This window comes from Malus sylvestris, chromosome 16, assembly GCF_916048215.2.
Source record: "Malus sylvestris chromosome 16, drMalSylv7.2, whole genome shotgun sequence".
In the NCBI taxonomy this organism is placed as follows: Eukaryota; Viridiplantae; Streptophyta; class Magnoliopsida; order Rosales; family Rosaceae; genus Malus; species Malus sylvestris.
Genome location: NC_062275.1, coordinates 8,108,614 through 8,122,281, shown reverse-complemented (window position 1 = coordinate 8,122,281; position 13,668 = coordinate 8,108,614).

Below are 13,668 nucleotides of genomic sequence, written 5' to 3'. Positions count from 1 at the left end.
GGACACTGGAGAGGAGACTAGTGTTGTGCTGGTGGGTGGTCTTCGATGGGGTGGGGTGGGGTGGGGATAAGGAATGGTTCTCTGTTTCAAATTTGAACCGTTTTGTTTTTGTTTTTTCAAAAAAAAAAAAAAATTGTGAAAACTATATATTAAAGAAGTGCACCAAACGCACCGTTTTACTAAAGGGTGTTTTCAAACCCGAGCCCTATGTAAAACACACCGTTTTACTTAAATGATAAACAGTCTTCTTCTTCCTTCTTCTAATTTGCAGAACCCCAGAACTCTGCAGCCCCGCTCCTCTTATCCTCCACCTTGTGCCCAGACTGGGTGGTCCTCGGAGGTCCTTATAGCATGTTATCTGGACTTTCAGGTGGTCCCGGGACCACCTAGGTCCCTTAATAGATCCGCCCGTGACTGAACCAGTGGGTTTTCCAACGAGGGGAGGGGTGGACCCAGAAATCCAGTCTTGTTTTCTGGCGAGGGGAGTGGCGGCCGCCACTCCTCGCCCTCACGTGGCTTCGCCACTGTTTGCAGCCCCGCTCCTTTTATCCTCCACCTTGTGCCCAGACTGGGTGGTCCTCGGAGGTCCTTATAGCATGTTATCTGGACTTTCGAGTGGTCCCGGGACCATCTAGGTCCCTTAATAGATCCGCCCTTGACTGAACCAGTGGGTTTTCTAGCGAGGGGAAGGGCGGACCCAGAAATCCAGTCCTGTTTTCCGGCGAGGGGAGTGGCCGCCGCCACTCCTCGCCCTCACGTGGCTTCACCACTGCCTACTAGAGCGTCCAGTCCCTCAGATGCAGGCGAGAGGGAGGAATGCTTTCTTTCTTAAGTTTATTTACTAGAAGAGAAACCATCCTCATTTTCTTAATTTTATTCAGAGGAATAATGTTGCTTGTAATTAACAAAAACGGTAAAAGTTAAAATAACCATGTATATATTAGGATTACTGAGACATACTTATCCCAAAATTTACCCCATAAGATAAAGCAACCGACCAAGAAATCTAGGTTGGTGGAAAATGGTCCTTTTAAGGAAGCAAATGGTGGTTAGAAGATTTCAGAAACGTAATTAGTGATTGTTTTGAGGTCTACCAACAACATCAAACCATGTTTGATACATATAAAGGCATCGCAATAATCTTTATCTTCTTCTCCTTTACTTCATATCATTTCCTTTGGATTCCTTATCTATCATTTTGCCATGCAACCATGTGCTCGCTATTAGTATTGCAATTATGTCTGCCAAGGAAATTACAGTACAAAAACGGTGTCCTAATCATGTCTCACTGAGCAGTCATTGAGCATTACAGCATTACAAAATTACAAGTCTCTCCCCTGGGAGAAATATTCATAAGTATTAGAACAAAATTACGTAGTGTATTATTTTACGTGTTGGGTATTAAGGGTGAACGACGAGGTTGATATGCTTTAAGGTAATACTGTAACATAAATAAAGAAAAAATCGACATGTTCTAATTTGAGTGAAATAGTAACGTCACAAGTCCGATTATGTGTTCTATGTTAAGATTTCAAAGTCGGACCAACAACTTACTAGTACTACTAATAAGATTGATATTGTCTCAACTTAACCATTCAATACAAATTGTAGCACAGACCAACATGTGTTAATTTTATCAAAAAATGTCCTAATACAATTAGAAATGTAACTATTCAATACAAATTGTGGGTTTGACTACAATACTTATATGTATTAAGTACAATCATCATCTAGGCAATCAGAAGGTAGTTGCATTAAATACATATATTCACATGAATATAATTGACCCACATATGATAATTTTGTATTAATTATATGTAAGTATTGTAACCAATCTCATCAAGTGTAATTTGTTTTGTCAAATTTGTGTGATTGCATCCCTCAAACTTTCCGGTTACACCGAAAAATTACTTATCTCCGTGACAGACAAGTAGGGTCGATTCCTAAAGTTTGATTAGCATACAATTCTATATTTTCTCATCTCTCCTTTTCATTGTTTCTTAATTGCGGAGTCAACAAGCGACGACGCAGTCCTATGAATCATTGTGTATGTTTTTTTTCCTTTGACATGCGAGATAGAACGTAAAGAAGAACAAGTCCCAGTGAGTTTATTGTTCTGAAAGTACTAAATCATGCACATCTTGAAAAGCTCATTATATTATTATGTCAGTTTTTCTTCTTTTTTATGATGGTGCTTCTGTATTTATGTCCACACCAGTCATGATATGGTCACATGGTATCGGTTGTGAATTTAGGTTCAAGATTGTGATTTATTGGTGGGGGCAAATCTGATGCCAACAACAGAGAGTTTGTAGTTGGAGTGCACATCGCAGATTTGCAAAGGAATTGGGATTTATAGATGTCAAAGCGGTAAATAACATCATTCTCATGGCGGTAATCACTGCCTTATTGTTTTTGGACAGTGTTACTCACACACCTATTTTGACTTCTTACACACATTTTTCAATTTTTGCCCGTCCATTCTAATGAACTTAAGAAAATCAATGGCCACAAATTTACAAGAGTGTGTGGAAGGTAAAAATTAGTGTGTAAATATTACTACCCTTGTTTTTTGCTAGATCAACACTACTCTAGGGTTTCACCAGAAAATGGACTACTTTAGGGTTAATTTCTGATAATTTTTGGGGAAAATATTTCTTTATCATTATCACTTGGTTTCATAACGTGCTTCACCATTTTTTCGGTGTTCCTCGTCAAATTTCGGTATTTATTACCGTGTTTAATCTTCGGTAAACCCAATTCTTGTCTTGTAATTGCCTTTCTTCAACCCCTAACACCCTCCATATTCCATCTACTTCATAAGATCTCCCTTCTCACGCCGCACTCCAACAACCTTTGCTTAAGGCTACAAGTGGCAAATCTCTTTGGCCGTCTTATCTCAATCCTCCCCTCACTATCCCTTACATGACCGGCATGCCAGAATGTGGGGCCAACCGTGTTGAGGCTTAGCCCAAAGCGAGGGGGTGTTTAAGATGCCTCTTAACCCAATCTCCTTCTCCATTTTTGTGTTTTTGGTTCTTTTGGTAGGGGTTTGTGACTGTGGTTTGGATCTAGTGGTTCTTTTACGGTGCTTGGTTTGTTGTGACAAATCTGGTTGGTGATGTTCTCTTGTTGCGGGTTAGAAATTTTTTTGCTACAATGCCTTCGTTGAATTCAACGCGGTGTTAATTTTCTTAGGGCAGCTACCCTTATAGTTGTTGGCAAGGTGGTAGTGGCAGGGGCAGCGACACCAGTTGCATTCTGCCTTAGCAAGATAAGGATTAGGGTTCTCTTTTTCGTTTTTCATCTTTCTATTGAATGGGCTTATTGGTTATCCCCAATTTTTGTTGGACTATCTGATGTATTGTGTATTGGTTAATCTTCGCTCATTCAAAGAAATTTATGTTGATTTAACTTAAAAAAAGACACATAATTGAATACAACTAGTTAGATATAATTTTTGTTTTTAAGTATAAAATCTACCATTTCGGAAACACAGTGTCACACTATTGGGCTTATGCATGATAATCGTGCTTCACTAAATGAATGGAAAACAAATAATGATCATTAGTAGCCTTTCTTGTAAACTAACTGCATGATTCTGTCTCCTTTAAAACTTGTAAGTAGGTAGGTTGAGTCTGAAATATAAACATGACTACCTATGTCAACACTTATTTTACTAATATATCTGTCTATACGATTAAGTTTTAGCCATTGACATTGTAATTAAATAATGAGTGGGTGCTTAGCATGCCTTAATGCCGATTAAAAAAAATTATTACGAAGAAAGTCGTTTATATATACATATACACTTGAAATTAATAAAATTATCGCAAAGAAGCTTCAAGAAAGAAAATCTAAAAAGTTAGCTAGAAACCGTCCTATAAAGCTAAGGGACTGAGGAGTGACTGACTTGTCGATTCAAATATTGCTATGGGTCGATTAATCGAAAAGACATGTACGTACAGGACCAAATGAACTAAACCAGAAGGACTCGTGGTTTTGGGGTCACGTCATAATCTATTAGTAATCCGTTAGTGATGTTAACTTAAGATATGTTTGGGAAAATTATTGGGAAAATATGATATTTTTCTAAGAAGCGTGTAGATAATTAGACTGAGATGCGTGTATCTCTTTTTCTTTAAGGAGATTTAAGACCATTATGGTTTGACAAAAATCCACAAACCGGTGCAACAGTATATCTCTTAACATGTCTTTTCTAAAATATAATAGCTTGACTGAATCGTTGTGTGACTTAAACTTATCTGCACAAAAAGGAAGAGTCCAAAGCTACATCACACGAACACCCTTCTTTGTCTGGTAAGTAAAAATAGAAAAAATTGAGGAATGAAGAATAATTATAGTAGAGGAACTTGCTAGTGGGATAATGAATAAAAGGATGATGGATAAAGTGCTATTAATTATAGGATTACTATCACCCTTAGCGAATAAGGTAATAAACAAAAATTGACAAGAAAAAAGATTACAAGAGTTACAAAAGATGAAAGGCTAAAAGACTCCAATCTTAATTCCTTACATACAACAAATGATGACAACCATTTATTTTTGTCAAGAAACTTAAGATAATTAGATGCCGACCAAAACATCAGGGTTTTGTATGCATTATCTGTAGTGATGCAACCATTGCTTCTTGTACACCACCTAATCTCTGCCTCTTTATATCTATTAAGCTGATGAGAATATACGATCACATTGTGGGCTCTTTGGACGGCCGGTTACTTTCATAATGTTACATGTATGTTGCTCAATCGATCGATCGATCGCCGTAGTCAAGAGTCAACCTTATATTATAACAAACTAATCACACTCATTAGATAATAATTGGTGTGAGTACGTTGTATTGTAACCAAGTCAATTAAAAGAAAAATGAAGCAAACAAACTTGTTAGCTAAAACGGAGCTCTCAACCGTGACGTGCAGCCGGAACTCTGTAAAGGTGCATGCATATCTTACAACCCGAAGGGCCACTTTACCAGTGTTATCGTGCTTTTCTTCTTATTTTTATATGGGATTTGTGTGTTTTAGGTGCATGCCTTATGTTTGATCTTTGAGGTTAACTATTTTTCTAATCATTCTTTAAACTTTGCTTTCGAGTTTGGATTAGAAAGTCTGCCTATTTAATTGATTTATGTGAAATGACGTGGGGTTTTATGCTAACACACAAACAATTTTCAGATAGAGACGTGCATATATATATTTATTCCTATCGAGTCACAATTTGGAATGAATGTTGATGTTATATGCTAATTAACTTCTAGAAGCTGTTACATCAGAATAATATTAAAATTTTAATATAATTTAAAGCCAGGATAAGGAAGGAGTAAGTTGCATAGCTAGATCGGCAGATCGAACCCTAATATGTAATCTAGCTTGCCTAATCCTTCATGATACGGATCAAGTTGTCTTCCTTTCGCTTTTAATACTACTAGTCATTAATAAATCATCAATTTTCTAAAAAAAAAAAAACTTAGGGAACTCTAGTACCTAGCTATCTAAATTCTGCAAGAACTCAACAATACTGTTGAGCTCCTCGTTTTGAGTTTATCAAGTCGTCCAAGACTCTCCTCATCTTAAGCTCTTCTCCAAGTTTATTGAGAAAATTTCATTTAAAACCAAATCACGACATTCCTCTAGACATTTTCAATAGAAAAAACGTCATTCTATTCCTTAAAAAATATTACTTTTAAAATAAAATCTTATGTAAGATTAAACTTAATTTTAGTCCTTAACTGAATGTCCATGCATGTCAGTATACATTTAATCACCTCATATTACCTTATATTTTGATATTTTATTTCACTTTTTCTTCCTAATTTTAATCTATTAATTTCATTTAGTCTTTATTTCATTTCATTCACGATTTATCATAATATATTTTATTGTAGACATTTAAGCAAATTAATTTTTTTATATAAGATATTCCGGTATATTTTGTGTTCTTCATTTAGGTACATTAATTCATTTAATATATCTTGATATATTTATTTTGGTACAGACATTCACTATACTTTTTGGTACATACACTCAAGTACATTAATAGTTTATTTTAATATTATTACGATACATACATTTCGGCACAAATGTTAGGTACATCAATTCATTTTAATATATTTCAGGATCTTATGTATTTACATATTTTGCTTATGTATCACTAAATATTAAAACAAAACTAGAATATAAATTTTGAATTAAAATACACATCTAAGGACTATAAACCATATGTAATCTAACACTATATTTTAATTTAATTTCAATTTTTTTGAGGATTAAAGTTCAAAAGCCCCCATTTCTAATTGAGAAGTGCCCACAAGCGAGTACTTGTGTTGCGGTCCCCAAATTTGTTGCAGTGGTGGAACTTCTTTCTCTCAAACTTTTTACTCGCATATATATATATATCCTCAATTCTAAATTGGGAGAGAGGGGAGGGGGAGAGAGAATAAAAAAAATAAGGGTTCAATGAGAAAAAATATTGGTAAATAATGACCTACTTTTTGGGTTGAATTTGAACAAAATATCAAAATGTATTAATTCTTTTGGATGTGATGATATGCTAACTAGCTTCTTTTTTATTTTTTATTTTTTTTAATTTTTATCTTCAATTACGTTATTATTACAGATTTCCTGATTTTTCAGATCAATGAGGAGATCTTAGTTAGGGAATACATAGTACGTATAATGATTGATAACCAGTAGAAGAAAGTAATATATACAAAAGTATTTTGGCCTACATTTGCAACAAAATGTGTTTAACTTGATAAAATAAAATAAAAATTAAAAAGAACACATTTTGATATCGTCCCAAACCTTACATTCGCAAAAACTGCATCGCTACCTTCAAAGAGTGTACCGGGACGTAATCCCTGTTCGCTGAAAAAATCTCTACTGCCTTACACTCTAATTCAACGAAGGAGTACTTGAGGTGGATGACAGGAGTGGAGGTCAACTTCACTTAATTATTTGGGGCATTTTTAAGGTTTAGGGTTATAAAGGGTGTCCAACGAATGGCCAGTGACAGGCGACGTTACCACTTCATCACCACTGTTCTTCACGTTGTATATTTTTCAAACTTTGAAAGTTGATTCAATTGATGTAATTCATATCCACGCTCCTCATGCCATTGCGCATTATATCATGGAAAAGAAAAAATGAGAAAGGTGGGGCATGTATTTGGAAATTCTTCATGATCATCAGTACTATATATAGTGTCACATCCTAAACGGTTTTGTTTCCTTCTCCTTGTAGTGATTCAAAGATGTCATCCTAGAAAATTTCCATTAACTAACTTCAAGAAGCAAGATTTAGTGTGCTCTGATTGCATATTTGAGTGTTATAAAATATTGAAAAGTAATAAGGTAAAGAAAGAGATTTGTAACAAAACAAGTAAGATATGGTTTCCTAAAATTCTAGTAACTACATGTTATTTGAGCTCATAGTATTGCGTTGGTTTTTCTTTCGTTTACAAACCCTGCATGGAAAGGGGGATATGGAACACATAATTTGAAGTGTGTAGTAATTTTTAAGTCTTACATGTGACATACAAATCGGATGACGTGGACCACGTGTGGCTGTTGGGTTTCATACGTGAGACAACTGCTCTAATACCATGTTAAGAAAGAAGAAGGAAAGCTTTCATTGAATAGGTTGTTGAATTTTACATTGAGACATACAGAGAGTTACTTAACACCTTAACAACATCAACTCTAACAAAACTGATTGTCACAATCTCAGCAGTCCATCATATCATCCTATAATCCTAACACTTTTAACCATTTAAATTAACAGATTATTAGATATAATTGGACGGTTTGAGAAATTATTGGCCCTCTTATAGAATTATTGGATAAACTTAAGTTTAGTGGGTGCTGTTGGCCAAAGGGACCCCAAAATCTAGGTTTGTCTGCTTGAGTTTGACCAAACAAGAGTGCTCCGCAAAGGTAACAAAAGAATATAATAGGTCGCGTTCAGTGTATTGTCAGGGGTAGCAACCTTTTATACTAATAAAGTAACTAAGATCTTGATCTTTTAAAGAATAACTAATTAATATCTAATGGAACAGAGAATGTTACATGGCTTAAAAATGACTCCAACATATATATCATATGTATATTAGGGCATGCAGCACGTGTGGTGGCTCACGACTGAGATATTGCGCAGCAAACGAGGCACGAGGGAGGGAGGGAGGGAGGGAGAGGGTGGATGGAATCATGGAAGGAAAGGAATTAAGGGACCCCAAATCCAAAGCAGCTGTGAGGAAGAAGAAGCAGCTGAAGAGAGAGAGAGGTAGATGCCAAATGCGTCAAGCAACATCCTTAAGTTTCCTCTCACTCTAATCCCATTTATAGTTCGTTACGCTAAATTCTCACAAATCCCTAAGTTTACTAAAATATATATTTCCGAATATTAATTATCTTAGGAATGAGAGAATGATGAAATTTTACGCCACCTTGAGCTGCCATCTTGTTTTTTATTAGGAAGAAAAATGCAAAAAGGACTCTTTCAAAAGTAGGGTCTTAATAAGTTTTCTTTTACCTCATAATTTTTACCATGTTTATATTATTGACGTGAAAATTGACGTTACCGGAAGTTCTATAGAAAGTTCCACTTTTTAAACTATTATCGTAAACTTTAATGCATGCATGGGGGGTTTTGTTGCGGTCACATGCATGCAGCTACTTATAATTTTATAAAAACCGTACGTTTTAATCCCTTTTCTTTTGTTACAAAGGTTATGATGGAAAAGGATAAATTCTGATTTGTTTGGTTTGGTTATTTAAGCAAGTTTCTTAGCTGGAAGCGTGGAAATATACTTAGGCCTCAAGAGAATAAAAACGTGAACAATCAGATATTACAGTGGTTAAGAGGGTGGCATGTCATCTTGGTTTATTATTGACATAAGTTACAATTTTGCCTTACGTTTTCTTGGAAAAATAACTCTAATAAATAAGTCATCGTGTACGGTGTAAAAATGCCATCTCCCATCAAATATTGCATAAATAGTTTCATTGTTTTTAGATAAATTGTAACAAGCTTAAAGTATTTAAGATTTGTATAAGTTTAATTTAATTAGGCATATATGTAATTTTGATATATATAAACATGAAACACATTCTCTACCCTAGGATGAGAAATGGATAGATCACTATATCTGTGTTCCACCCACTCCACACATCCTCAATCTTATCTGATCTATAAGCAAACCAAACAGGAAGTAGAGTACCAAATTCTTGAAGTGGAAGAGTGAAAAGCTTTCCATCCAATTAATTCTAATCTCTCCCCGCGTGGAGTTATTCAATTGGCTGATTCAAGCATCGAAGATAACTTACAGGTATAGCTTGAGTGAGCCCAGTCGACCCCAGGAGAGAAAGTAATTACTATACTTAACGAAAAAGAATGGCCATAGGATATTAAGATGTGTGTGGGAACATTATGACTATTGTGCACCCTCTTTTCCTTTTCTTTTGGTTCGGTTTTTTTCCTCATTTTCCTTTTTTCCTTTTTTGGTGTTGGAGTTCACTTACCATGCACGTAAAGTCGAAATTGTACTTGTCCCAGAACTAGGAAGCATAAAGCAACCAGTTACTCCTTGCTTACACGGCGAAGCAGTGAGCCGATGGATTTGCATGATTCTTGAATATTATCCTTTTCTGAAAATTCCAATACAACCCCTCTGAAAATTACAGTACAACCCCTACTCTTTATCCATGAGAGAACTTTCAATAAGACTGCATGACTAGGACATCTCTCACTTGTGGTGAAATCAGTATGAGATCGTCTACAAAATATTTTGTGTTTTTGTGTTAATTATATACTACATGGTTGGACACTTGTACCTAAGTTTTTGTCCTCAACTACAAACATTAATATCCATCCGTGGATATTTATGTCATTTCACAAACCTTCCACACTGAGTTAAATCAAAGTAAAATCATGTGAAGTCAAAATGCTAGAGAATATCATAATTTTGTAAGAAGTATCATATGAATGACGTGATCACTCACATGTACTAAGATTTATCTTCGAACTCCAACAATCAGTGGCGGATCCACAGTGGGGTCGTCGGGGTCGCACGACCCCTTGGAAACCATGGAAACAACCTTGAAGCTCCCATATGCGACCTCTTGGAGCTGGAGTCGTCGGGGTCGGAGGCACGCCAACTGTTCGACAAAAGCCCTGAACAAAAACTGGGCAGGAAGAGGAAGAAGAAGCAGCCCACTCAAATGAGCTTGGTTGTGTGCTTGGTTGCATGCCTGTTTTTGTCAAGTGAATGATATTTATACATGCTACTTTTTATAACTCTATCCAGTTTAATTGGTCTTTCTGATAAAGAAATGATAGGGGTTGGAGGAGTGCTATATGAGAACGAGAACATTAAGAAGATACGGAAATTAATTTGAAACATCAAGCTGTCAGGGAAAGCAAAAATTTGGATACGCCAGTAACAAGACAATAAAAGAGGAAGTTTAAGTGAATCTTACTTGCATGAATCCACATAAACGAATTATGATGTGATTTATGCCAAAATCTTGGGTCAGTCCCTATACTTTATTATTGTTCCATGCACAGATTAATTCGACACTGCACCAAACGGCCGACTAATGGAGTTAGTACTATCCGACGACTATTTATCTTATCCGACTGAAATAGTCAATACAGTCCGAAGTACCAAACGAGGCTAAAAAAAAATTTCGCGCTGCGCGCGCTATGACCCCATAAACATTTTTTCCTGGATCCGCCACTGCCAACAATGAACATCCATCCACGATGTCTATATCATTTCAAGGACCTAATTTCTCATAAAAGGTTGTCAAAACAGAGACTGAGAGAGAAAGAATGCTTAGTCATGGTAGTGTGATGGATTGTCACACGAAGTGGCAGAAGGCGGAAGCAACGTAAAAAGAGTTGCACCTCAGGATAGGCGTGAGGTGGCGTGTGAATCCACTTACATTTTATTAAAGTTAGCTTCCAACTTGTGTCACTAGTCGGGAAGAAGAATAAAAAGCAAGACCATTACTCTACTCACTCACATGGTCTAAAAGCTCGGTCCAAGCCTGTCAGTCTTGACTTTTGGGAAAATATGCATTGACGTGTAACAATCAAGTGCAAGTTACATGATTACATCTACGGCTCACATTACACGTGCATGGCAAATCCACTTCAGCCTCCAGCTAGGGTTTCGGTCAACATGCAAATCTACTCGAACCACTGAGGGCGTTTTTGTCTTTTGGAACGTAAGAGAGAGGGTTTTCCACTGTGCGTAATCATATGCTTCGGATTCAAAACTAGGAATGCATGAGAATGCCCGACCAACCCACGATTGAAGGACTTGACTACGATGCGACTCTTGTACACAATCTTATTTTTCAATCACAGTCATCCGTATAATAAATATTGATGGGCAATTTTCGAGGGCACCCTACGAAAAATCTATTAATGTTTAACCACAACTTCACGTGATGTTAATTTATCCATATCATAATACCTCTTGATTATATTAAAATTTAAATTCGTTAGTGTAAATCATGTCGCATGTTCATACATAAAACACATCAGTATACAACGCCACGTAATATTTGAGAGTTAGTTACCCATGTCACTCTAAGTGTTATTTACTAGTCTATTTGGATGAGAATATGACATGTTGAGAGTAAATTGCCTACCGAAAAAATAAGAGACCTTATATGTGTATACTTAAAATTGAGCTACTTGCCACATTACTAATTAATTTTAAGATGAGATATCGAACTTTCTTCAACAACAAGATAATCGCTCCATTAAAAAATTTCTCCACAACCTGTACACATGTTAAACAAGCCAATACTAGCTTGATCCATACTCAACCGTGGCAAAACTCAACCGTCACGTGCCCATGCCTTGCATTTCAATATTTCACTTCATTTCATTTCTTCTCACTCAACACCATTTACGATTACGAGGGTCCCTAACTTCTGGCAAATGCGTTAAGCAACATCCTCTGCTTTGTCTCCTTCAAATTCCTCTGTTTAGTCAGTGCGTGCTTTGCATTCTTTTCTGTTTTTATTTTACAATAAATTAATTAGATTTTTTTCTTTTTTAAGACTTCTAATTTAATTAATCAAGTTGGTTGAGTTTTTGCATGTTCCGATGTACGGAATAAGATTGACATTTCTCTACGTCAAACCCCCTCCTCTCTAAAATATCGCCATATAACGAAAGTTCATGTGATGACTTGGCTTGTGTGACTCTAGATGAATGAACATCATCTCCATATCCTCTTTGTGAGGATCTTGGGGATCCTCCAATTACATTCGTTCATCGTATATCGTGCGATCATAAATTATTGTAAATCTGGCTGCACGATGTACGATGTACGATGAATGAATATGATTGGAGGATCCCCGGGATCCTCACAAAGAGGATCCAAAGAGTATCCTCATTCACTCTAGATAATCTTATCATTATTATAAACAGATTTTTCAGCGTGCTCGGAACATAAACACGTACACCATATGTCATTATATAAGTGAATGAATACTTTAAAGAAAAACCTTCCCAGCCACTTGTATAACAATATATGGTGTGTATCGCCCTGTGTTCGAGTCGTATTGAAATATTTCTCTTAAAACACAGCCAAATGTTTTGAATATTTTACTTAATTATAATATGTATATTTATTTTGTTAACACACTTAGAAGTAGAATGTATTAACTATATGTATGTCGCACACTCATATTATAACAGGTAAAAAGAATTCATTATTTGACAAATTTCGTATGTACAAAAAAAAAAAAAAAAAAAAACTTTGTTATCATATAAAGAGATTCATTTTAGGTCTTTAGTTTGTCTCTTAGCTATATTCTTTTCTTCCAACCAAATTTAGAATTTGTTTTCCTTCTTTTTCATACTTAATACCTACACGGCGGCAAGCTGTGCCACAACCATTTCAGTTCCCTCTACGTGTACTAAAGTTTGTCGCAACAACTCATGTTTTTTGGTGGTACCAAAGTGAGTCACAATTGGCAAAAGAAAAATCACAAGAAATGGATAACTTGGAAATCATTGCATTTGATTTTACAGCTAAAAGCTAATGCCTTTATCTCCATATATGATAAGGTTGCCATGAAAAAAGGGTTTTGGCCACAAAATTGTGCCACAAGAGTGTGGTGTTTATACAAGCCACCAAGTGTACTTATTGGGTTTTTTTTTCCAGCTATATTAGTCGGGAGCTTCTTGTGGTCCCATATATACAAATGAATGATATTGGTATAAATATTTACGAATGCATTCGTTTAATTAATTTAATTAGGATTTGTCCACAATACTTAAACCTTCTTGTTGCTTCGTTTAAATATCATTTCGTCTCTAACTAAATATACAAATTAAATTCAGATGCATTCGGTTTCTCATTTTCAATTTCAGCTTTGAGATTAAATATATAACAATTTGTTTGTTTTTTTTGGATTTTTTTTTAAAATAAACATTGAGTGAGGCAAGAATTGAACTAAAACTTCAGATGTAGATGCAGAAATAAATATTCTTAATGGAATGCATTACGAGCTTTTTTTATTTTGATGTTAGGTAAAACATTTGTTTTGAGTAAAGAGTTGAAAGTAAAATCTCATCACGGAGCCAGGAGGTGGTGAGAGACCCGAAAGCCTGGGCGGGCCGGCTT